The sequence below is a fragment of the Callospermophilus lateralis genome, chromosome 13 (assembly GCF_048772815.1).
Source record: "Callospermophilus lateralis isolate mCalLat2 chromosome 13, mCalLat2.hap1, whole genome shotgun sequence".
Taxonomy (NCBI): Eukaryota; Metazoa; Chordata; class Mammalia; order Rodentia; family Sciuridae; genus Callospermophilus; species Callospermophilus lateralis.
This window is the reverse complement of record NC_135317.1, coordinates 33440300-33466741: the sequence shown is the minus strand read 5'-3', so window position 1 is coordinate 33466741 and position 26442 is coordinate 33440300. Positions and strand designations below refer to the sequence as shown.

The window sequence follows — 26442 nt, the reverse complement described above, 5'->3', positions numbered from 1 at the left end:
TCCTAGAGGGGTGACTTTGGGCCAATTGCTCTGCCTTGAGAAACTTGAGCTGCATCTGTGAGGTGGGGCTAATTAATACCAGCCTACTTCACATGGTTGTCATAAGAATTAAAGGAGACAAAACTTGAAAAGTATTTAACACAGTGTCTGGTATGTAGCACATACTATAAATGTGAAATATGCTAGTATTCTTATAGAAAATTCTAGAACATTCTAGTATAATAATTTTATATATGCTGGAACTTCCTGAAAGTGTGCCACATACAGATCCCTCAGTTCATGTATGCACACATGCATACAGAGAGAGAGAGAGAGAGAGAGAGAGAGAGAGAGAGAGAGAGAGAGAGTTAATATAATCAAACAAGAAACTAGCTTGCTTATTCTGGAAAATGGGTTAATTGAATCAAGCAAAAGAAAGGCATGTGTATATTATGAGTCTCTGACCTAACCGGGGAGGGGAGTGGGGGAACAACAAGAAACACAGCAGAAATAGTAATCTATTCCAAGAAAAAACAATCTCCCTGGCTGCTGGCCCATTGAACTGTAGCAACCTCTGCCACTGAGGACGTTACTCCCTGCCCTCGTGTTCCGTCCTAACTGCTGTGGGATACTGAACCTGGGAACTTGTTTTTAACTGAAGGAAAAGCCCATCAGAGTACTCAAGAGGTGGAAATATCGTCAGTGTCTTCCAGGGTGACATGGGCTTCTGGTACTCACCCCTGGAGGTCAAAGTGCCCCAGCTCAAGCTGGGGGAGCCATCTGGAAGAACTAAGGAATTCCTCAAGGAACCCAAGGAATTCTTCAGAAGCATCTGGGCTTTCCTCAAGGGGGGCCGCAGTCTAGCCCATATCATGGTGAAACCAAGTGAAGGGTTCTGCTGCCCAGTAGTGAAAAGGGCCTCCTTTTTGCAGGCTTGTGAATATCAACGAATGCAAAAGAAAGAGCCAGAATGTATTGCAAAAGTTCAATTGCAACTTGGCTTCTAAAGCTTGGCCAAAGGAACATATGAACACTGGGGTGCTGGGACTGTGCCTGAAGTAGAGATGGGAGAAATCTCTGCTCTTTGTTTTTCTGTTTTTCTTACCATTCTTATAAACTAGGCCAAACAGTCTCCCCAAAGTCAAAATGAAGCACGTTCTTCACCTGAACAGAGAAAGAATCCAATGCAAAGAATATACAAGCGGATTCTGCACACATAAGAACTTAATGAATATGGAAAAGCAATTCCATTCTTTAATTCAGCAAATATTAACCAGGCACTCACTCGACGTCAGGCTCTGTGCCAGGCCCTGGGAATATGATAGAAAAGAGAAAAGAGTTCCTTGGTCGCCAGGTGTTGAGAGCGGTAGAAGTGTGGCAGGGAAAAGGTAAGGGGAGAAAGAACAAGAAGGAGCAAAATCTTCCCCTCTTGATTTCTTGGCACCTTATGGAAAATTCAATTGACCATTTATGTGTGGGCCTGTTTCTGGACTCTGAATTCAGTTTCATAGATCTGTGTGTCTGTATGGCTTTACAGTATGTCTTAAAAGCAAGTAGTGATTGTTCTCTTTTCCAAAATTGTTTTGGCTACTTTAGGATTCTGTGTTTCTGCATAAATTTCTACAAAAACATTCTTCTTGGATTTTGATTGAGTTTGTGTTGAACAATAGATCAATTTAGGGGCACTTGTCAAGCGCTTTAGCAATATTCAATATTTGTATTACTAGTTTAAAAAAATCTAACCATTGTAGGGTGCATAGTGATGATAGCTCATTGCAGTTTTATTTGTATTTCCCTAATGGTGAATGATGTTGAATGTACTTTTATGTGTTATTTTGTTTTTGCCATTAGCATAATCTTCTTTGGTGAAGTTTCTTTTTAGATCTTTTGCCCATTAAAAAAAAAAATCATACTGTGTGTATATATGTGACTGCATGACCAATGTGATTGTACACTCAGAAAAATGAGAAATTATATCCCATCTGATTCAAATATATGATATGTCAAGGTCATTGTACTGTTATGTGTAACTAATTAAAACAAACAAAAAATTGAAAAAAAAAGAAAAAAATCAGGTAATTTGTTCTATTATCAATTTTTAAGAATTTTTTACAAGTTCTTGTTTACCCATATATTTTTTTGTGCATTATAGTTGCACATAATGGTGGGACTCATTGTTACATATTTATACTTGCACACAATATAAAAATACAATTTGGCCAGTTTTACTCCCAGTGCTTATTATTTTTCTTATGGCTTAGTAAAACTCCATTCTGTGTATACACCATATTTTCTTATCCATTTACCCATTGATGGACACCTAATTAGATTCCATAGTTTGGTTATTGTGGATTGTGCTGCTAAAAACATGGGTATATATGTATCACTATAGCATGGTGCCTTTAATTCTCTAGGACAAACACTGAGGAGTGCTATAACTGAGCCATATGGTGGTTTCATGCCTTGCCTTTTGAGGAAGCTACATACTGATTTCCATAGTGTTGTACTAATTTACAATCCCACCAACAGTGTAAAAGTTTTCATTTTTTTCCATATCCTCTCCAATATTTATTACTATTTATATTCTTGATGGCTGCCATTCTGAGTGAATGATATGAAATCTTAGTATAGTTTTTTTAAATTTTTATTTTTATTTATTTTTCAATTGTAGTTGGACACAATGCTTTAATTTTATTTATTTTTAATGTGGTGCTGAGGATTGAACCCAGGGCCTCATGCATGCAAGGCAAGCGCTTTACCACTGAGCTACATTTATTTTTTTTGATATTTATTTTTTAGTTGTAGTTGGACACATTATCTTTATTTTATTTAGTTATTTTTACGTGGTGCTGAGGATCGAACCCAGGGCCTCACACATGCTACGCAAGCACTCTACCACTAAGCCACAATCACAGCCCCTTAGTATAGTTTTGATTTGCATTACCCTAATTGTTAATAATATTAACATACATTTGGTGGCCATTTGCATTTCTTCTTTTGAGAAGTGTTTGTTGAGTTCCTTTGCCCATTTATTAATTGGGCTATTGGTTCTGTTGGTGTTTTTGAGTTCTTCATATATTCTGGATATTAATACTCTGTCAGAATAGCAGCTAGCAAAGATTTTCTCCCATTCTGTAGGTTCTCTCTTCACATTCCTAATTGTTTCCTTTGTTGTGCAGAAGCTTTTTAATTTGATGCCGTCCATTTATTAACTCTTGGCCTATTTCCTGAGCTTTAAGAGTCCTATCAAGGAAGGCATTGCCTGTGCTCTTTTGACACAAGTCCTTTACCAGATTTATATTTGCAATTTTTCTCAGCCTGTTTCTTGTCTTTTCCCTTCTCAACTGTATTTTGAGAAACAGAAGTTTTAAATTCTGATATCTGCAAGTTTTTACTTATGGTTTATGTACTTTGGGTTTTAGGAAATCTTTGCCTAGTCCCAAATCACAAAGATTTTTCCTCTTGTTATTTTGTGTAAGTTTTATGGTTTAAGGTTTTCCACTTAGGTTTAGCATACATATTGAGTCAATTTTCTTTGGTAGTGTAAGATAGGGGTTAAGAGTGGCTTTCTTTTATCTTATAAAGTTGCAATTTTTTCAGGCCCATTTGCTGGAGAAATTATCCTTTTGAAATTGTTTCTCTTAAAAACTTAACCATTGAGTCAAATCCTCAGCCCTTTTTAGTTTTCATTTTGAGACAGGGTCTCTCTTAGTTGCTTAGGGTCTCTCTAAATTGCTGAGGCTGACTTTGAACTTGAGATCCTCCTGCCTCAGCCTCCTGAGCTGCTGGGATTACAGGCATATGTCCCTACTCCTGGCTGGAAGGATTTTTAAAAAACCCTTTCCCCTATTGATTTCTTGGCAGCTTATGGAAAATTCAATTGACCATTTATATGTGAACCTGTTTCTGGACTCTGAATTCAGTTTCATAGATCTGTGTGTCTGTATGACAACACCATGTTGTCCTGATTATTTTAGCTTTACAGTATTAAAATCACTACTTAAAAGCAAGTAATGATTGTTTTCTTTTCCAAAATTGTTTTGGTTATTTTAGGATTCTGTGTTTCTGCGTAAACTTCTGCAAAAATATCCTTCTTGGATTTTGATTGATTTTGTGTTGAGTCAATAGATCAGTTTAGGGGCACTTGTCAAGTGTCTTAACAATACTGAGTCAACTGAATTATGAACAACGTATGCTTCACTATTTATTTAGAACTTTAATTTATCTTTGCAAAGTTTTAATGTCTCTTCATCTACATACTATAATGATTTTGTTAAATTTATTTCCAAAGAATGTATACTTTGTGATACCAATGTATATATTTAAAATTTTAATTTCCGTTTGTTTGCTACTAGCATAGAGAAATACAATTGATTTTTCTATGTTGACTTTATATCCTGTGATCTTTTTAAATTTACTTTTTAGTTATGGTTGCTCTTTTGGTAGACTCCTTAGGATTTTCTATGCAAATAGCCTCATTTCTAATGCATAATTAGAGTTTTATATATTACTTTCCAAACAACTTAAACTTTATTTTGGTTTCTGGCCTAACTAGAAACTACCTTTGAAAAGCATTGTCAAGAGGAGACATTCTTCTCTTCTTTACAAGCTTAGGAGGAGATACTTCAGTTTTACATTATGGGATTACCTAGGTTTTTGGTGGATTTCCTTTATGGGGTTGAGAAAGTTTTCTTCTATTTCTAGTTTGCTAAGGGTTTATTTTTTAAATCATACATGGCTGCTTGAAATTTGTTAAAAACTTCTGCACCTTTTCAGACAATTATCTATTTTCTTTTTTGTCTGTTAATATGGGAGACTACATTTATTAATTCTTATATAGTGAATCAATCTTATGTTTCTAGGATAAACCCCACTTGATCATGATGTATTATTTTTACATGAACTGGATTTGATTTACTAAAGTTGTTAAGGATTCTTTTCTCTGTATTCTTTAGGAATATTGGTCTGTAGCTTTCTAGTCTTTCATATTTATTTCAAAGTCTTTTTTATTTGTTCTTTTTACATATACATGACAGTAGAATGTATTTTGACATATTATACATACATGAAGTATAACTTATTCTAATTGGGATCAAATTCTTGCATTCTTGTGGTTGAACATGATGTGAAGTTACTTAAATTTCTTTACTAGTATTGGTATCGGGATAAAATCAGCCTCATAAAATCAATTGGAAAACATTTCCTTCTACTCTTTTGTAGGATTGGTCTTATTCTTTCCTTAAATACTTGGTAGAATGCATCAGTAAAATCCTCTGGACCTACAGATTTTTCTTTGCAGGAAGGTTTACAATCATAATTTTGTTGGATATTTAAATTATTTTGTTCTGAATGAAAAAGAATGGCTGGTCATTTGTTCTGATCTTTCAAGGAACTTATTAATTTTATATAATTTGATGAACTCATTGGCACACTTTTGTAACATTCCTTTGTTATACCTTTAGTGTGTAAAATTGTTCATTCCTGATGCTGGCCACTGTGTCCTCAGCTTTTCTTGTCCAGTTTGGCTAAGGACTCACGAGTTCTACTTTTCAAAGAATCAGCTTTTGGTTTTATCGATCTTTTCTCTTTGTTGTGCCTTTATTATTTTATTAATTTCTGGTTAATTCTTTTCTTCCACGTAGTTTGGGTTCTGTTGCTCTTATTTTTTTTTCTAGTTTCTTACGGTGGGATCTTAGATAATTGATTTCAAACTTTTCTTCTTTCCAATGTAAACATGTTATAAATTTCCCTTTTAGTGCTGTTTTAGATGATCCCACACCTTTGATAGATGCTGCTTTCATTTTCACTCTGTTCAAAATATTTTCCAATTTTATTTGTGATTTCTTTTCTTGACTACTGTCATTTAGAATCATGCTGTTTAATTTACAAATTTTGGAGCATTTCTAGATATCTTCCTATTTGGGTTTCTAATGAATTTCATTGTCATCAAAGAAAATACTTTGTATATTAATCCTTTAAAATTTATCAAGACTTGTTTTAGGGTCCATTGTGGTTTTATCCTGATAAATGTTCTATGCGTACTTGAAGACGTTTAGCCTGCCTTTTTTAGGTGGAGTTTTTTTTTTTTTTTTCTGAGTACATAGATTTGTTTAATCTGACACATTACATCAAAACATCACACTGTACACCATTGATAGGTTATTATTTCTATGTATTTATGTATCCATTAAAAATAAATTTAATGTAGATTTCAAAAATAAATGTCAAAAACCTCTCATTTTATTCTTTGATTTTTAAAAGCCATCTAAAAGATTAAAAAACAAACAAACAAACAAAAAAAAAAAAAACGTTTTCAGCTCCCAGACATAGATCTTTTCCTATAACAAAATGCCTGAGATAATCAACTGAAAAACAGGGAAGGTTTGTTTTGGCTCAGAGTTTTGAATGCCTCAGTTCATGGTTGATTAGTCCCATTGCTTTTGGGCTAATGGGGAGGCAGTATATCCTGTCAGGAACGCATAGTAGATTTCAGACTTAGAACAGTATTGAAGTCCACAACTGGGTTGGGGTTTTAGCTCAGAGGTACAGCACTTGTCTAGTACATGTGAGTCCTTGGGTTCAATCCTCAGCACCTCATAAAAAAATAATTAAAATAAAGGTGTTATGTCTATCTACAACTAAAAATGTATGTAAAAAAAGTCCACAACTATAATTTTGATTGGTTTTTCTTCATGTATTTTGAAGATCTGTTGGCATTGTTCTGTTTTCTGATGAACTGATCCCTTTATTACTATGAGCACCTGATCTGAAATTTACTTTGTCTAATATTGATATAATCAATTTCCTTCTTTTGGCTTAGTGCTTACATAGCATATATTTACCTATCCTTCGTCTGATCTTGGGAGTAATTTTTTGTGAAATTTCTTTTATTGCTCTTTCATTTTTAACCTGTCCATGTCTGTAAAGTCTGTTTCTTGTAGACAGCATATAGTAGGATCTTATTTTGTACCTAACCTGATAATCTGTGTCTTCTAATGTGAGTATTTAGACCACTTACTTTCAATACAATTGTTATCATGGATGACTTTAAATTTACCTTTTTGATAATTATTTTCCTTCTGTACCATCTATTTTTTGCTTTAGTTTTTTCTTTGTTCCTTTATCCGTTTGCATTAATCAAATATTTTTATGATTCAAGTTTATCTCCACTATTGGCTTACTAGCTTAACCTCTTCTTTTATGATTTTTAATTGTTTACTCTAGAGTTTACAATATTTAACTAGTCACAGTCTCTTTTTAAACAATATCATATCACTTCACATGACAAGTGAGAACCTTACAGCAATATACTTCTATTTTCTTCCTCTTGTTCTTTGTACAATTATTGTTACACGTATTACTTTTACATAAATTATTAACCCTCACACTTTGTTTCCTTTAAATTGTCAAATATCTTTAAAGAGATTAAATAGGAATAAGAATATTTTTATATATATTCGCAAGTTTACCATTTCTAGCATTCTTTATTCCTTTGCGTGGATTAAAATTTTCATCTGTTATTATTTTCTTTCTGCTTGAAGAGCATCCTTGAATGTTTCTGCAGTTGTGATAGTGATGAAAATATATTGTTTTACTGTTTATTGTTTTCTTTTGTACAAAATAATTATATTTATAGTGTAGGAGAATGTATGTTTAAAAATGCATCGAGTACTTGCTTTGGCAGCACATATAATAAAATTGGAATGACACAGAGAAGATTGGCACAGGCCCTGTGCAAGGATGACACATGCCTTCAAGAAGAGTTCCACATCTTTGTACTCAAAGCCCTGAAATGTGCACTTAAAATACTAAATCTTATGCTATGTATATTTTACCACAATAAAAAATGCACAGAAACGGATCTAAAAACACACATATAAAACTGTTAATATTAGTTTACTCCTAGAAGAAAGAGTTGGAGGTAAAGGGAAACTTTCAGGATTCTTTAATTTTTAAAGTTTTAATTTGGAAATACACACACACACACACACACACACACACACACACCACATGAGGGCAAATACTCATGGACATTTCCTAAAATTAGGAACATTCTCTATAACCACAGTATATTTAACAAATACAATAAATATAATTTTTATTTTGTTGTTAATGAGTTAAAATTGTATGTAAATTATACAATATGATGTTTTATGAACATATTCATGTACATAAAAATGGCTAAATCAAGCTTTTTAACATATGTATCACCTTATGTACTTATTATTTTGTGTGATGGGAACACTTGAAATTCACTGTCTTGGAATTTTCAAGTATAAGAGGTGTCTCTTCAACACTCTGATTTCATATTCTTTGGGTGGACACCTAGTTTGCTGGCTGTTATGGTACTTCTATTTTTAATATTTTGAGGAAACTCCATGCTGTTTTCCATAATTGCTACAATCCCAGTAATAGTACATGAATCTTTCTTTTTCTCTACATCCTCTCCAACACTTGTGATCTTTCATATTTTTGATGATGGCTATTCTAACAGATGTGAAGTCATATCTCATTATGGATTAAAATTGTATTTTCATGATGATTCGTGAGGTTGAATTTTTTTTTCATATACCTGTTGGTCATCTATATTTCTTTTTTTAAAAATGTCTACTCAAGTTCTTTTTTTCACTTTTTAATTGGGATGTTTTCTTATTATTGAGTTATTTGAGTTCCTTATGTGTTTTGGACATTAACACCTTATTGTCCGTGTAGTTTGTAAATATCTTCCTCCCATTCCATAGGTTGTTTCTTTTTTCTTTTTTTAATCAGTTAATTGTTTACTTTGCTGTGCTTTGAATTTTGATGTAATTCCTTTGTCTGACTTTTACATTTGTTTCCTGTATATCTAATCAAACCTCACTCCCCAAAATAATTGTCCAGAACAATGTCTTGGGCCTTTCTCCCTGTTTTCTTCTAGTAAATTTATAGTTTCAGTCCTTACACTTAGGTCTTTAATCCAGTCTGAGTTGATTTTCTTTTGTATGGGGTGAGCTAAAAGTCTAACTTCATTCTTCTTACATGTGGATATCTAGCTTTCCCAGCACAAATGATTGAGAAGGCTGTCCTTTCCCCATTGTCTGTTCTGGCATCCTTGTGGAAAATCAGTTGACCATAAATGTACTGATTTTTTACTGGGCTCTCTCTTCTGTTCTATTGGCTTGTGTGTTTGTTTTTATTTTAATACCATGCTATTTAGATTACTACAGCTTTGCAGTAGATTTTGAAATCAGAAAGTATGACATCTCTGTGTTCTTTTTGCTCAAGATCACTTGTGTGTCTTTTGTGGTTCCATATGAATTTTTGGATGTTTTCTTATTTCTATGAAAAAAATCATTGGAATTTTGATAGGGATTGCATTGGCTTTGGATAGTATGAACATTTTAACAGTATTGATGCCTTCAGTCCATGAACACAAAATATTTTCCATTTATTTGTGTCTTCAACTTCTTTCATCAATGTTTTACAGTTTTTAGTGCATAGATCTTTCTCCTCTGTGGTTTACTTTATTAGAAAGTATTTTTGGGGTAGATATTGTAAATGGGGTCATTTCTTGATTTCTCTTTTGTATTGTTCATTGATAGTGTATAGAAAAAATACTGATTTTTGTACAATGATTTTGTATTCTAACTATTGAATTCTTTCATTCTAACATTTTTTGGTGGAATCTTTAGGATTTTCTATATATAAAATCATATCATCTGCAAACATAGATCATTTGGATGCCTTTAAAAATGCCTTTCACTTATCTAATTGCTTTAAGACTTCCAGAACAATGTTGAATAGAAGTGAAAAGAGTAGGCATCCTTATCTTATTTCTGATTTTAGAAGAAAAGCTTTTAATTTTTCCTCATTGACTAAAATAGTATCTATGGGATGGAGACAGATGGTTTTTAATGTGTAAAGTAGATCATGTGTATATGTACCTTTTTAATGTAATTTTTTATAATCATGCAAGGATGTTAAATTTTGTCAAATGTTTTTTTCCCACATCTACTGGGATAATCATATGGTTTTCATGCTTCATTCTGTTAATGTGGTATTTTACATTTATTTATTTATTTGTGTATTTTAAACTATTCTTATATCCCAGGAATAAATCCCGCTTGATTGTGGCAAATGATCATTTTAATGTGCTGTTGAATTCAGCTTGTTAATGTTTTGTTGAGATTTTTTTTTATGTTCATCAGAGATATAGGTGTTTAATTATGTTTTCTTATAGTGTCCTTGTCTGACTTTAGTGTCTGGATAATGAGCCTTGCAAAATGAGCTTGAAAGTTTTCTCTCTAAGATTTCTTGAAAGAGTTCCAGAATTCAGCTTTGAAGACATCGGGTCCTGGACTTCTCTTTGATAAGAGATGTTTTATTGCTGATTCAATTTCCTTGCTCATTATAGATCTGTTTAGATTTCCTATTTCTTCATGATTTCATCTTGGTAAGTTGTAGATGTCTAGAAATATATCTACTTCTAGTTTACCCAATTAGTAAATTCATCATTGACAAAATACTTTAATCTACCATTTGTATTTCTATTTTATTGATTGACTTAATGAGAGCCTTTAGTATTTTCCTCTCTTTTGTGCAAAACATAGGTTCTGATTAGAAATTGAATTTAATTTTCATGCTTCTTTAGCCTCTCTCATTCTTGAATTTTTCCTTTTTTAAAAATGACTTTGACATGTTTAAAAAGTGCATATCCCCCCACCACAACTGTTTAATAGCACCGTAAACTTATTTCGACAGTTTTGTGTCTGTACATGGAATCACACACTATGGATATCCTTGCGTGTGGTCTGGCTTTAGGCTTGTTTCATTTTTTCGGTGAGCTGTGGTTTGTGTATTCTTATCATTGCATAATGTTGTATTGGGTAAAGATACTAGAGTATTCATTCATTTTCTTGTTGGTGGGCCTTTGGGTAGTTTCCTGCATAGGGTTATTAAGACTTTGGTGCTAAGAATGTTCAAGAACATGTCTAGATGTGTGTGTATGGAGGGAGACAAGGTAGTTTTATCTAAAGCTTTAGTAGATTCTGACAGTTTTCTGATGTAGTTATACCAACTTAAACTCCATCACATGTATATGAATGATCCGAATGCTTCAAAGACCAAAATAATTAAGTACCACTAGAGTCAGAGCAGGGACTTATAAATCATTGAGAAAACTCTTTTATGGGTCCATATCTGCAATAAATACATGAATAACTAGGAAAAATAGGGAGGGCTTCTTCTTAAAATAGAATATCAAGTGCAAGTAGTAAATGAGGAGAGAGCACTAGAGTTGGAAAATGGCTATTTGTTAGATGAAAGTAATAAATAAGTTCAAGAGATCTATTGTACTACAGGATAACTATAGTTAATAACAATGTATTGCATAATTGCTGCAAGAAGAGATTTTAAGTGTTTCATCACAAAAAAAATTATGTGAGATAACGCACTTGTTAATTAGCTTGATTTATTCCTTGCACAATGTACATATTTCAACACATAGTGTCATACACATTATATATATATATATATATATATATATATATATATATATATATATATATATATATTATCAATTAAAAAAGAACAGGACTTCAATAACACAACAGTTATACTGAGCTTTTTGTTTTGTTGGTTTTTCTCTTTGGATAAAGTAGTTTATAGATGTCAGTTATGTCTGGTTGATTGATGGTGCTGAGTTCTGATAGAAAAATCTTGAAATATTCAACTAGAATAGTGGATTTATCTACTTTTCTATTTCCATCAGTTTTGTCTCATGCATTTTGATACTCTGTTGTTAGCTGGGGGTTTGACCCATTTATCATTATGTAATGCATATTTTTTTTTTAAAATAGGAGGTGTCTTTTTAAATAAGAGGTGTCTGCTTTTTAAAAATGATTTTAGTTGTAGATGGAAAGTACCTTTATTTTATTTATTTTCTTTTATGTGGTGCTGAGGTTCCAGCCCAGTGCCTCACATGTGCTAGGCAAGTGCTCTACCACTGAGTTACCACCTCAGTCCTGTAACGTCCCTCTTCATCCCTGGTGACTTTTCTTACTCTGATAACAGTTATGTCTGAAATCAATATAGCTATTCTTACTTTCTTTTGATTAATGTTAGTATGGTATATTTTCCTTCATCTATTTATTTATTTTAACCTATAAGTGTCTTTATATTTACAATGGGGTTCTTGTAGGTAAGATATATAGATACAGATTTTTTGACCCACTGTGACAGTATCTACTAATTGGTCCATTTAGACCATTGATTTTCAAAGGATTATTGATATTATTGATTATTATTTACCATAATTATTACTGTTTTTTTAATTTGTTGCACTTGTTATTTACTCCTATTATTGTCTACTCCATTTCTGCCTATTTTTGGTTTTAATTGATATGATATGATTTGATGGTTTTAATGATATGATTTTACTTTCTCTCCTTTCTTAGCCATATTAATCATGTTTTTATTATTCAGTGATCATCCTAGTGTTTGCAATACATAATTATAACTAATTCTAATCCGGTTCACATAACATTAAGCTGCTTTTCTGGTCATGAAAATAATTACTCCCTGCAGTCTGTTTCATCATTGCTGTGACTCACATGTGCATGCACATACAGCTGAATACATTGTTGCCTTCATTGTCTGAAGCAAACTTTAATCTGTTGCATCAACAAACAATAAGAAATGTTTTTCTTTTCCTCTCACTTATTCAATTTCTCTGAGTTTTTAAAACTTTTTCTTATGTCAGTCTGAATTTCTGACATATCACTTTCCTTCTCCTTGAAGAACTTCTTTCCACATTCCTGACAAGGCAGGTATATTGGTAACATATTCCCTCACTTTTTGTTTGTGTGAGAAAGTCTTCATTTCTTCTTTACTTTTCAGAGACAATTTTGCAGGAACAGAATTCTAGGATAGTGAGTTCATTCCTCTCAATACTTTGAATGTATCATTCCACTTTCTGCTTGCATTGTTTCTAAAGTGAAATCACATGTAATTTTTATTTTCACTCCTCTATGGGTAAATTCTTAAAATTTTTTTTTCTGGCATCTTTCAGGATTTTTTTCTCTTTCTCTGACTTTCTGTAATTTGAATGTGATATGCCTGAGAGAGAAAGGGAGCGAAAGAAAAAGAAAGAGGGGAAAGAGGAGAAGAGATGGAGAGAAAGAGAGAGAGAGAGAGAGAGAGAGAGAGAGAGAGAGAGAGAGAGAGAATTATATTTATCCTAATTAGTGTTCTCTGAGATTTCTCGATTTGTGATTTGTGTCTGATGTTAACTTGTTAATTTGGGGGAAAAATCTCAATCATCATCATCATTATTCCCAATATTTCTTCTGTTCCTTTCTTTTTTCATCTTCTGCTTACGTTCCTATTAAGTCCATCTATACCTGTAAGAGTGGTCTCACAGTTTTGCTGCTTTTTTACTTTGTACCAGAGATTGAACCAGGGGTGTTTAACCACTAAGCCATGTCCTATACTGGTTTTTCTTTTCTCCTCCTCCTCCTCCTCCTCCTCCTCCTCCTCCTCCTCCTCCTCCTCTTCTTCTTCTTCTTCTTCTTCTTCTTCTCTCTCTCTCTCTCTCTCTCTCTCTATCTCTCTTTTTTTGAGACAGGGTTTTACTAAGTTGCTTAGGGCCTTATTAGGTTGTTGAGGCTGGATTTGAACTTGCAGTCCTCCTGCCTCAGTCTCCTGAGCTGCTGGGATTATAGGGTGTGTCACAGACTTGGCTGTTCCACCTCCCCCTGCCCCAGCCTTTTTTCTATTTTTTAGTTTTGGAGATTTCTGTTGAAATATCAAGCTCAGAGATTTTTCCTCAGCCATGTACAGTCTATTAATCTGCCCATCAAAGGCATTATTCATTTCTCTTACAGTGTTTTTCATCTCTAGCATTTCTTTTTGTTCCTTTCTTGGAATTTACAACTTTCCACTTGCATTGCCCGTCTGCTCACACATGCTGTCAACTTTATCCATTGGAACTCTTGGCTATTAATCATGGTTGTTTTAATTCTCCGATTTAATAATTCCAATATTCCTGCCTTTTCTGGGTGTGATTCTCATAGCTCTGTCTCTTTAAACTATGTTTTTTCCTAGTATGCTTTGCAAATTTTTGATAGATTGAATTATGTATTGAGTAAAAGAATTTTTATAAATAAGCCACTGATAAAGCGGTATTAAGTTGTAGAGTTGAGGAAGCCTTCTACAGTCCTTGCATAGACCTCAGTCTTTTAGGAAACCTGCTCCTCTGGACTGTGAACTTCATAACTTCTTCCTAAATTTCACTTTTGTGGAAGGGATAGGATGGCTGGACGAAGCTAAAGTGGGTTGTTTTCCTCCCCCTAAGTTAGTTAGGCTCTGATACAACTCAAGCAGGTTAGACTGGTTAAAGTTTCTCCTGAGGATTAGATTTTGTTAAGAATAGAATGCTCTGGCACATTTCAAAATTATTCCTTTTCCTCTCTCTCTTCTGAAAGTACAAAGGGATTTTTTCCCCCCAGTAGTCACTATGTGGGTAGGGGTTGGGATTTAGCTCATTGGCAGAGTGCTTGCCTATCACGGGTAAGCCCCTGGGTTCTGTCCTCAGTCCTGGGAGGAAAAAAAAAAAAGAAAAGAAAAAGAAAACCTGGTAAAGCTCCAGGAGGTGAAGCCCACAAATGTGTGAGGCCCCTTTAAAACTGGGACCCCCCTGGAGATTTTACTCCAAGTCTTGCTCACACTCAGCATCTAGTGATTCCTCAAATACAGTTTAGGATTTCCTGCCTTGGCAATGGTTCTTGGGAAGGTTTCTAATCCTGTGTTTCTGCTCTATTAAGTCATGATTCTCGCTATTTGCTAATTTGGGGAGCATCAGTATTCCCTGTGGCCATGCATTGGTTATGATCTCACTTCTCTCATGGGTCTAAGAAGAGTGGATCTTTCAGGTTTTTACCTGTTGTTAGGAAGGAACAGTGATTATTATGTGTTTATCATAGGGGTGGACTCATAGTTTATAATTTACTACTGTACTTAATTATTTTGGTGCTCAGTTGCCCTAGGTTTGGCTAGTGAAGCCCTTACTAGTGGGCTCCTTTGTTCTTATGATATGTGATAACCCTAGTCATTTGAGGCACTTAATGTCTGGCAGAAAAAGATTACCCAGACTTATCTTGTGGTTATATTCTTTAGTCTCAAATTCAATCATTTTTATGAAGTGTCTTAGTTCAGGGAAGTTAATAGGGACCAAGATCTGGTGCAAGATATGCTCACTGCTTCTGGAAAATCTTTGTTTCTGTACCTTTAGGTTGAGAGAACAAGGATGTTTCCTCCTATATACATACATACAAATACACGTGGGCCTGCATGACTACATGTAGATAAATACAGATACATGTAAACATATATATTTTAGTGAGTTTACAGCAATTTCTTTTTCTATGTATCTCTGCATTCTTTTTTCTTGTCTTTTTTATAATTCATATTTGTATTTTTTTTTCAGTTAGAGCTCTGGGTCTCTACAACAACACTTTTACTTCTTTTCTCAGTACACCTAAAATAGTTGCTTCATCCTTCCCTCTACATAAAACAAGTCTGGGGGTGGGGAATTAGAAATTGTCTGTAATTTTGCTCCCTGGCCGATCATCCACCATGAACTGAGGACACATAGTCAAATATTACATTCATTGCTAGGATTAGTTCTTTCTTTTCCTGTTTTCCGTGTGTGTGATTTTACAATTCATTTGTAACCTAATTGGAATGATTGTTTCCATTTGTCCTCCCTTGTGTTTCTCTTGTCCCACTCTTATTGCCTTAATTAATTTTTGAGTATAGGAAAGGTCATATTTCTAGAAGAAACACTATACAGAAAGGCATCTTGAAGAGGTGCTGTTTTTCTCCTTCTCTACTCCCACATTCCTCTTACAGGTAAGCAACTAATTGCTTTGCTTATTTCTCACCTTTCCTGTGATTGTTTTTGTAAAGGTAAAAAGATAGTTATGTATTTTCTTGTTTTTCCTTCTGTTTGTACTAACGGTAGAACACCACACGCGCTCTTTTTAAAAACAGCTTTATTCAGGGATAATCTACATAGCATGAAATTTACCCACTTTAAGTGTGTCTTTACACATCTTTTAGTCCCAATACATAGTTGTGCAAGTGCTATGATTTGAATATGGTTCACACTCCCCAAAACTCATGTCAAAATTTGATTGTCATTGTGGCAGTGTTGGAAGGTGGTAGGACCTTTAAGAGGTGATTCAATCACGAAGAGGGATTCCTATAGTTTTTGCAGGACTGGATTAGTTTTGCCAGAGCAATTGTTGTGCGGTGAGGTTGCTCCTAGTATTTTATCTCTTCTGCAGGCACCCACTTGCCTTCTGCTTCTCTGCTGTGTTATGACGCACTTGAGGCCCTCACCAGATGTGACTGCTCAATCCTGACTTCCAGCTTCCAGAACTATAAGGTAAACAACTTCATTCCTTTATGAACTTACCCAACCTCAGGTCTCCTGTTTTAGCAATAGAAAATGGACTAAAACAGCAACCCATTGCAATAATTCAATTTTAGACCACTTCTATAATTCAATAGCTTCTCTCACAACTATTGGCAGATGGTCCCCAATCTCTAGTCCCAAGGCAGCTGCTGATCTTCATTTTGTCTCATTTTCCCCTTTCTAGACTTTTCATATGAGTGAAATTATGCAATAGGCAGTATTTTGTACCCAGCTTTTTACTTAACATAATGTTTTGAGGTGCATTTATATTGTTGGGTGCACCAATATTTGTCTCCATTTTATTGGATAAAACAAACTAGTTTCCCATCATATATTTATACCACCAGTTGTCTGTCTTTTCACCAGCTGATAGATTTTGGATTGTTTCCATTTTTTTTTTTGTTATCATGAACAATGCTCTATGAACATTTGTTCGTGTGTGCGAGTCTTTGGACAGACCATGTGTTTTCTTTGCTTTGGGGTAGCTACCTACGAGTAGAATTGCAGGGGCATATGGTAAGTGTATGTTTACTTGCACATACAGAAGCTGTCAAACTGTTTAACAAAGTGGCTGTATAGTTTTACACTCCCATGAGCAATGCATTTATATTATTATATTAAATGTGAGCAAGTTGCTGAAAATTAAGTAAGCCAGATATTGTACTTGAGATCTTGCTTGTTTTTCACTTAAGTGGTCCTTTTCTTCATGGGTAGTTGAAAGATAAAATAAGAATAAAGAACAAATGTGACCAAATTAAAAAAACACAGAGACCCAGAAAACTGTTTCCTCTCCCTTAATAGTGAATGGAAACATCTAGGGCGACATTATGAAGGGAAGAACATCTTAGCCTCTTAAAAGTAAAGTTTAGTTGCATTACAAATCTGAATTACTTCTCTCCAGTGAGATAGTTTATGGAAGGAAGCATCTCTTTTTGATGATAGATAGGTGGAAAATTGATGAAGTTAGGGTGAGGTCATTAATTCCACATTTAGATTATTGAGAGAGAATTCAATAATCTAAAAGTTTTTAAGAGGAGAAAATTTAATATAGTTCCCAAGCTGTGCCTTTTGCTTTGAACAGGGTGCTTTGGTGGTTGTAAAAAATCAGCCATAGAAGAAGAATCAGCTGCTCATTGAGTACGTCCAACCAGAGTGGGACAAACACCAGATATTTGCACAATGCTCCCTAGCGCAACAAGACAAAACCTGCCCCTGAAACAGAATTGGAGACAACTGTAACTTCTTAAGAACCAACACAGGTTTATGCTGGCCATTATTTAGGGGATCACCCATATAGTACATTGGGAATCCTGTAGGATTCAAGGTAACCCGAGGATTCATATCAGTAAACAGACTTTCAGTTTATTTGTAAGTTGTATTTTTTTTTTTCCAATACTGGGGATTGAACCCAGGGCCTCCCACATGCTAGGCAAGGACTCTACAATTGAGCTACATCCCTGATGCTCTTTGAAATCAACTTCAGTTACATTTAAAAATAATCAAAGTTTGTCTTTAAAAAAGACCTATTTACATTCCTTTTCAATGTTTACTTCTCTTTGTTTCTGATATTCCTCTAGAATAAATTCTCTGTCCCACATACCCAGCTTATGTATCATTTTGGGGGGCCTGAATGCAGTCAAGATAAATACGAAGCAGTAAAACTCTCTTTGATGAAAGATTCATTTAAAAATATTAAGCTTCTATTATGTGCTTCAGCAAAATGAAGGAATAGTGGGATAGTAAAAGATTTTCGTGATACCCATCCAACTATGTCATGTAGGTGGGTAGTTGCTTTCTCATAGTTTCAGCTCTCATCAGGTTCATGAATTACTAGGCCCAAGGTTTTTAAAGAATTTTATTTTTTAAGAGAGAGGAAAATTATGCCTGAGAGCTTAGGTTGTATTGGAATAAACCAAATAAAATATTTTCTATATCAGGAAAATATTTATCTCTGTATCTGGTTAACTGTAGCTTTACAGAGATATAAGTAAGTACTGAGTAATTATGAAAGGAGAAAAATTGAAGGATAAGATAATACGTGTCCAGAAGGAATGGTGGATATAGCTGACAAAATGTGCCTAATTATCATGTAGTGCCCATTGTAATACCCATTCTGTGTAGTTTCCTTATTTCTAGAAATCATTTTCCACTTATATAGGCACATGTGCACACGCCACATTGATTTTTATCATGGGTTTCTCTTTTTAAGGTTACAGCTGTGCCATTCCACTGATGGGAGGGTATTTGAGAAACGTTGGAGAGGAAACATGCGGATGTTAGTACTTCCAGCATGCTTGGGCAGTGTGTCAATTCAGGATTGATGCCACGGTGTTCACAACACCCCGTGTGCACTCTGGGCTGGCCGTGTGATGAGTTTTGGCCAAGAGTCCAGTATCAAACACAATATGACAGATGGTGGGAAAACTATGAATGTACACCTGGGATGCTGCTAACTCCCAGTGAATAGAATACTTTTGACCATCCTATCTTATTCCTGTGGTTACAGAACTTTATTTTGGGGGCAGAAATCTGGCAGTGTGGTTGCCTTTCCCTCTTTTTGGTGGTAAATGTTTTAACAACTAGTTCTCTAGGAAATTAAAAAGCATTAATTTGCTGGATTTATAGCATTTGCTGATTTCTTTTAAAAAAAATGTTTTTATTAAGCCAGGTGCAGTGGTGTATGCCTGTAATCCCAGTGGCTCAGGAGGCTGAGGCAGGAAGATCCCAAGTTCGAAGCCAGCCTCAGCGAAGATGAGGCGCTAAGAAACTCAGTGAGACCCTTTCTCTAAATAAAATACAAAATAGGGCTGGGGATGTGGCTCAGTGGTTGAGTGCCCCTGGGTTCAATCCCCAGTACACCCCCCCAATTTTTTATTAGTTCATTAGAACTATACATACCATAATATCATTTTTAAATTTTTATTTGTTCTTTTAGATATACATGGTAGTGTGGGGTTCATTTTGACGTAATCAGACACACAGGGAATATAATTTGCTGATTTGTGTGGTGTGAACACTTTCACTGTGGCTGATTTCAAGCCACCAGTCTGATGTCACTTATTATGGAGTTTGGAAGTTATTATTGTGTAGTATTTCCACTGAATAGATGCAATAAATATAAATAACCCCATAAGCATAAGCAATAGCCAGAGATAGGAAATAACTCTGGCATGATGAGTTTTCAGTATTGACTACCTTTGATATTAACTTAATTTAATTTCATATGCATGTAATTTTAGTTTGTAACCATGTTTGTGTTTTACAGCTAGTGTGCCAAATTCCTATAACTTTAATTGTTGAGTCTCACAGAGTGAATTGGCTGTGGCCCCCTTCTGTGCTTTATCTTATCAGAGCTGTACTGATCTCCACAAGAAGGAGGCTCCTGGAGGTACCTCATCAGGAAACATGAATGTAGTGGAGAAGCAAGCTAGAGGGATGGGAGTTGGGGTCGACTCAGCCAGAATCTCTGTTGGGTTTTTATTGCAGGATTTCCTGCCCTTTTCTATTGTGGATCTCCAGGTTTCATAGGCAATGCTGACTGCATCGTGTACGGAAACCAGCTCACAGCAACACCCTTGTTTCTTACGACTTACTCTTTTCCCTTCTATCACCTTCTTGATACTCCTGGCTACATGAGCTCAATCTCTAAATACTGCACATTTCAAATGTTCTATTTTCTAGTATTTCTTTCTTTAAATCAGGGGTAGAACTGTGGCCTCAAGTTCTGCCTCCACTATCTACTCTTGAGAGTGAAGATCCCAAGCATAATTTCTTCATTGATGCTCCATTTGTAAAAATGTTTCATTATTTAATGGTAACATATTCAAAAGCCATAGTTCAGGGCTGTTACTCTAAAGTTTATGCACTTGGCTTATCTGAGCTTCCCCCTGCCCCTGCATGTGTGTGGATTTCTCCGTATCTCAGTCTCCACCTGATCTTCCCCCTTATTTTTTTCTCTCTTCCTCTGTCTATGGCTCCTTTAATTAGTCCATATACAGAATTATTATTTGTCATTTTTATGAAATGGAATATTATATTCTCTTTTCTTTATTTTAATTCTGTGTTAATATATGTCTACTCTTTTGAATAAAAAATAACACGAATTTTACTTAGGAGTTCCTGATTAGTTTTTGGAGGAACTATTAGTTGCCTTTGAAAGAGAAGAGTACTTTTCCCACACCTATCCTAAACACTATTTTTTCAGCTGGACCAAGATATTATCAAAACATGCTATCAATAGAACTGCCAGCCATTTTTTTTTAAATAAAAATCAAAAGAAAAAAAGAATCTAGAGATATACTAATACCCCAAATTCTATACAACACTAGAATCTGAAGCAGCCAATGACATTGAATATGAACTTTCACAGTAGCTTGGCCTCCTGACCTGGTTGCTGTTCTTTAAATAGCAAGAAAAGATGGCCCAAGTGGTAAAATGTATGCCACATATGTGCTTGAACCAGGGAGAGGAGTGCGCAGCTGGATCACACTAGATGTGTGAGAATGGCAGCAAGCATGGATACACTCACAGATGCTACAGGGACAGCCAAAGTGGTGCCTGTTGTTTAGACAAAGAAGCTATTTTTAAAGTTTAACACAAATGGAAAGCTTTTGGCTCCACAAGATGGGGAAGCTGGATTTCTTTTTTTTTTCTTCTTCTTTTTTATCTTTCTTTTTCTTTTTTTTTTCCCTCCCCTCCCCTCCCATCTTCTCTCTCTACCCCATCTACTGTAATTCATTTCCCTCCTTGTTTATTTTCCCCTTCCGGGAAGCTGCATTTCAATTGGATGAGACCCTAGTAGAATCCTCATCGTATTCTTAGGAAACACATTTTATGAGCTAGAAGTATCCAAAAGCAAAACTGTATAATTATAATTATTAATACTTCATAAAATAAGATCCAAAGGGAAATCATTGTGAGGTCACTCGAGTCATTCAACCAATGGAGATAAAACTGAAAACTTCTGGAGGAGAGAGAATGAAGCTTGTTTTCTTTTGGACTCCTCAAAGTGCCGAGCACAGGCAAGATTTCATGAAGGGCTGACAACCTCAGACAGCTTTGTTTTGCATGTGGAACAATAGATGTCTCTTAGGTGTTGGGGCCGAAGAGCTCCATCTCCTTCAACCTCTGACAGTTGCATTCAATTAACAACTATCTTATGGGGACTGATGATAGGCACACTTTTCAAAATGGCCACATCAATGATCCATCTCTTCCACTTCCCTCCCCACCACACAGGAAAACTGTGTTGTTAGAGAATGTATTTCTAACCTGGGGCCAAAGTAGAGGTCTTGGCTCCTTTCTTTGAAGATTTTCCAGGCTCTGTATTTCTGGGGAGAGGGTTACTGCATGGGTATTAGTGTGCATCGTGACATTCAGGGGACAGGAAGCAGCAAAGAGCACTCTTCCTTCTATCAAGGAATAGAGGATTTGTGCAAGATGGAGCTCAGTGACCCTTTGTACGTGTGAAACATGGCTGACTGTCATCAAAAGCTCTGGAATATTTCTCCCTAACATTCCTTGATGGGGGTATAAGTAGATGCCCTTTCCTTCATGGGCCAATTTGGAATTACGAGTAGGAAGAATAAATATTTCTTCTCACAGTAAAACAAGTGAGCGTGGTTTTAATTTAGATCAAGGAGATTCAAGGGAGATCCATGAGTGTTTTTTCAGTAAGACTTCTTCACAATGAAAACAGTTCTCACGGAAACATGACGTGAGAGCCAGTGCCTAATTCAAATCAGGTTTCCATATTGTTCATGCATGTGCTATAGGGAATAAAAAGAGGGGGATGAAATGAAAATAAAATTAGGAGAATCTAGGCACAGAAAGCATAGAAAATCAATACATTAATCCATTAAGATTGACAATAAATATTCTATGATCAATCATAAATGATTTGTCTTCACACCACATTAACAAAGAGAGATTGAGTTGAAATGTATATTCACGTAAGCATCCAGAAATGTGTGGGAAAACTAAAGTCCTTCTCGTTCCACTGGACGAGTGTCCTATTTGGTTTCAGGACTTTCCTGAAGAATTAAGTTTCACTCTTCCTTGTCAGAATGCTCAGGTGTGGAACCAAAATCTATCTGCAGAGTCGCTCAACTTGAAACGCGGGTTATCCTCTCCCTTTATCACCCCCTGTGCCTGAAGTCTCCATTCTTGAGCTATCCGTTGCTCCTTCTCAGATGAAAACTTCTTTAAATCTCACCTGTTAGAGGAAGTTGCTTTTTTCTTTTGCCAAATGATCCAAATAATTTGTGGATTGAGCTGATTGTTCCTCCAATCCCCCAGGTGCCTAATCTTGTAGGGCACAAAACCTTATTCCCCAGGGCTTTATTCAGAGGAAGATTCTTTTGTGAATCACAATACAGCTGGCATCACTTGAGAAAGTGTGACGAGACTAATTGGATGAGCTGGAAACCAATTACTATTGAGTGAAGGAGGAAGTAACAACTGAGGATGGAATACATTGAACTCAGGGATATATATCTGCTGCACTTGATGCATTGGGACCCTCAGTCTGCTACTTGACCCCCATTCTAAAGATACCATAAACATTTCAAAGAGAGGTCTACTTCAGTGAATTTTAATATTAGCTTACCAGCTATCAAATAGGATAAGAAGGATACATAGTGAAACTGGGTGTAAATGAAATTTTAGGAAAGGTACAGCTAATGGCATTGTGAGAGGGAAACTTTATTTGTGTAGGTCCATAGCTAAATCTTGAATCGTTATGCCTCATTTGGCTCCCTATTGATTGGGAAGATAGAGTGTGTTTCCAAGGTAATTTATAAACAAAGGCGAGTCTTGATTTGGATTCTCAGTAAGTACCAGAGGGTTCATATAACCTTTATCACTTAGAATCATGCACCAGATACGTGGATTTTTAAACCACAGGAAATAATGGACCTGGAAAATTGCGTTTTCTTAAAAAAAAAAAAAAATCTTCAATAGCAGGAGCAACACATATTTTGTGGTCACCTTCTGCCTGTGTGTGTCACAGAAGTTTTCCTTGCAGAATCACTCTCTGATTCTCCTTGTAAGGCTGTATCACATGGGCCCAGGTGGAGGTTCTGCCTAGGAGTTCTATTAGCATTTACTGGAACCAGTGTGGAGGAAACACAAATGACTAAAGTCATTGCTTTTAAAACCCTTTTCACAATTGAATTTCCCGTGGAGAAGCAATATCCCAGGAGCATAATAGATCCCCCTCCCCCTTTCTTCCATTTACACAGATACTTTCATGGCGGACTAATCAGTTGCAATTCTAATCTATATTTCTGATTTGTTTACATGCATCATGCAGGCTGGCAATCTTTTGAATTTAAATGTGACTTAAAGTAAAATAAAATAAACCACAAGCAAATGACACAGAATTGCTAACAGTAGGGACCTTGTTTACATTCCACATTCTGAAAATATTTTGTTCAGCTGGCTAGGAAAACCACATGGTTGAGACAGACTGGGTGATGATTTGGTTTATTGCCTGGCTGGGACCAGGATAGAAAAAGGGATGGCATGTGATATGGCTGTCTGTCACCTCAAATCCAGAGAAAGAACACATTTCCAGTACACATGTGATCTATGCTTTAACAGAAGAGCTCTGATAATCCCAGCCAGATCATCATGTGCACCTGGCACTGGGCCAGAACAATGCACCAGTCTTTTGGAGTCTTCAGATAATAACCATCTCTTCCTGTAGTCATCAGCGGATGCCGCTTGTTTTTACAGGACTCTGTCTCTCTCTCTCTCTGATACCGTTGGTTCTTCAGGTCCTTTGTTCCTTCCTACTTTCTTCCTGCTTTATCCTCTTAGACATTCATACTTCTCTGAACCCATATTGAAAGGTCTATCGAGAGGCTTCTGAATGCTTATCATCCCCATGAGTTGTCCCAAATGTTTATTCCAGCTCAGTTCTATGAAACTTAGCAATAGCTCAGGAGCAGTCAGTAGGGGGACACAGCACTCCCAGAGGGCACTGAATATGCAAAGATGCTTCTTAATGTGGTTCCTGTCTTCCAGAGACTGAACATCTCGAAGGACAAACTTGTGCCCGGATGCAATGTAAAGTTACTTGGTGTAAGAAATAAGAAAGGAGGGCAGAGGTGTAGGTGAGGATGGAATTTAGAAGAATTGGATTTTAACCTAGGCTTTTCTAATAGCAGGTCCTCCTGAGGTACAACTCAGAAAATTAGTTACAGGTTGAGTCTCTTCTTGCCTGAAATGCTTGTGACCACAGTATTTCAGACATTTGGGACATTTTCAAGTTTTGGAATGTTTGTATATATAATGATATCTCTTGGGGATGCATCCCAAATATAAACACAAAATATGTTTCATACACACCTTACACACATAGTCTGAAGGTAATTTTATAGAATATTTTAAATAATCTTGTGCATTAAACAAAGTTTTATGGTGTGAAATGGTCTGTTTGTGGCATCATGTTTGTGTTCAAAAAGCTTCAGATTTTGGAGCATTTTGGATTTTGGATGTTTGGATTAGGGATACTCCACTTGTATTTTATTATCTATTTGTTAGAGATATCTTGCCCACCTGAAATAAACCAAGGGAAAATTTTCTTTAGAGACCTATGTTTGCTTTCACATTTTTTTTTCTTTTATCTTTGAAAAAAAATCCATCTCCTTAAGCACATGTGGCCTGAGAGCTTACCAAGGAGTACATCCTGCTTAGGGATTTCAAGAACGGGGAGTGTTTGGAGTAGGTTGCAGAGGCAATGGAAGCAGGCATCTCCTCTCCCAGCCAAGCCCATCTGGAAAGGAGAAAGCGTCTAGGAGCCAGTGTGAGCATCTGATTAGCTGAAACAGTTCCCAGTCACACAGGTATTTCTGCAGTTCTCCACCCTCACTGTTGTCTTTCTTCCCTCTCTTCCCCCAGGCTCAAATTCTCCTCAGCTGACCTCCCATCTCTGCACTCTGCATCTGAGGAGTGGGCTTGGGGCAGCACCACCTTACTTTGCTCTTCTTAGGTCAGCCTTGGAGAAGTAGGGGTGTCCATGTTCAGAGAATGCTCCACAGAACCTTCAGCCTGCCCCTGCTTTCTGCTTGGTGACTTTTCATCTCAAGCGCCACAGATTGTGTCCTCCATGTCTCTCAGCCTCCCCCTCCAGCCTCCCAGGCTGTGGAAAGTGCCTCTTGAGAGTCATCAGCGGGTGACAAATCAAACCCCAGGACAAGAAAGGAGAAAACAAGTGGAACTCTGAAGAAATTCACCAACAAATTTATAAATACCTAGAGAAAAATGCTTCCCCCATGAAATAGATTCACTCATGACACAGAAGAGTAGTGTACTTAATATCTCCTTAGTTCATAATGAAAGAGGATATTTGGAACACACACACACACACTCTCAGGAAATAAAACTTTAATTGAAAGCAATAAAAATGATTTAGAAATTGCAGGATTTTTTTTTTTCTTTTTTACAGCTTCATTGAGGTTGAATTCACTTGCCATTGTCCATGTTAGGCACATAGTTTGATGAGTTTTGGTCAGTGTGCACAGTGGTGTCATCACAACCACAGCAAACTTTAAAAACACTTTTGTCACCCCAGAACCTTCTCTTGTGCTCCTTTGCAATGAATCCCCACCCTCACCCAACCCTCAGCTCCAGGAAACCAGTGACCTGCATTCTGTCACTATACTTCAGCTTTTATAGAAATGTTTATCAATAGAGTCCGACAGGATGTCCACTTCTGTGTCTGGCTTCCTTCACTTACCATTGTGTTTTTAAGATGCATCTATGTTGTTTTGCATGTCAGTGGTTCATTTCTTGTTGTTACTGGGTTCCTTCTAGGGATAGGACACATTTTGTTCATCCATGGATAAACATTTGGACTGTCTCTATTTGGGGGATTATTACAAACAGTACAACTGTGGACATTCACATAAAAGTCTTTGTGGGGGCACATTTTCATTTATTTTGAGTAGGTACTCAGGGATGAAAATATAGGTAAGCTGGTATGTTGGTATACACATATGACA

At 35.9% G+C, this 26442-nt stretch overlaps 1 long non-coding RNA gene and 1 other non-coding gene across 2 annotated transcripts; both read left to right on the top strand.

Moving 5' to 3' along the window:
• Positions 1-1266: 1266 nt before the first annotated feature.
• LOC143411963 (uncharacterized) lies at positions 1267-25552 on the top strand. The gene is made up of 3 exons (XR_013092932.1): positions 1267-1367; positions 16305-16405; positions 25340-25552. It is a non-coding gene; the product is annotated as an uncharacterized LOC143411963 (long non-coding RNA).
• LOC143379767 (U6 spliceosomal RNA) lies at positions 7648-7754 on the top strand. The gene has a single exon (XR_013088545.1). It is a non-coding gene; the product is annotated as a U6 spliceosomal RNA (small nuclear RNA).
• Positions 25553-26442: the final 890 nt, after the last annotated feature.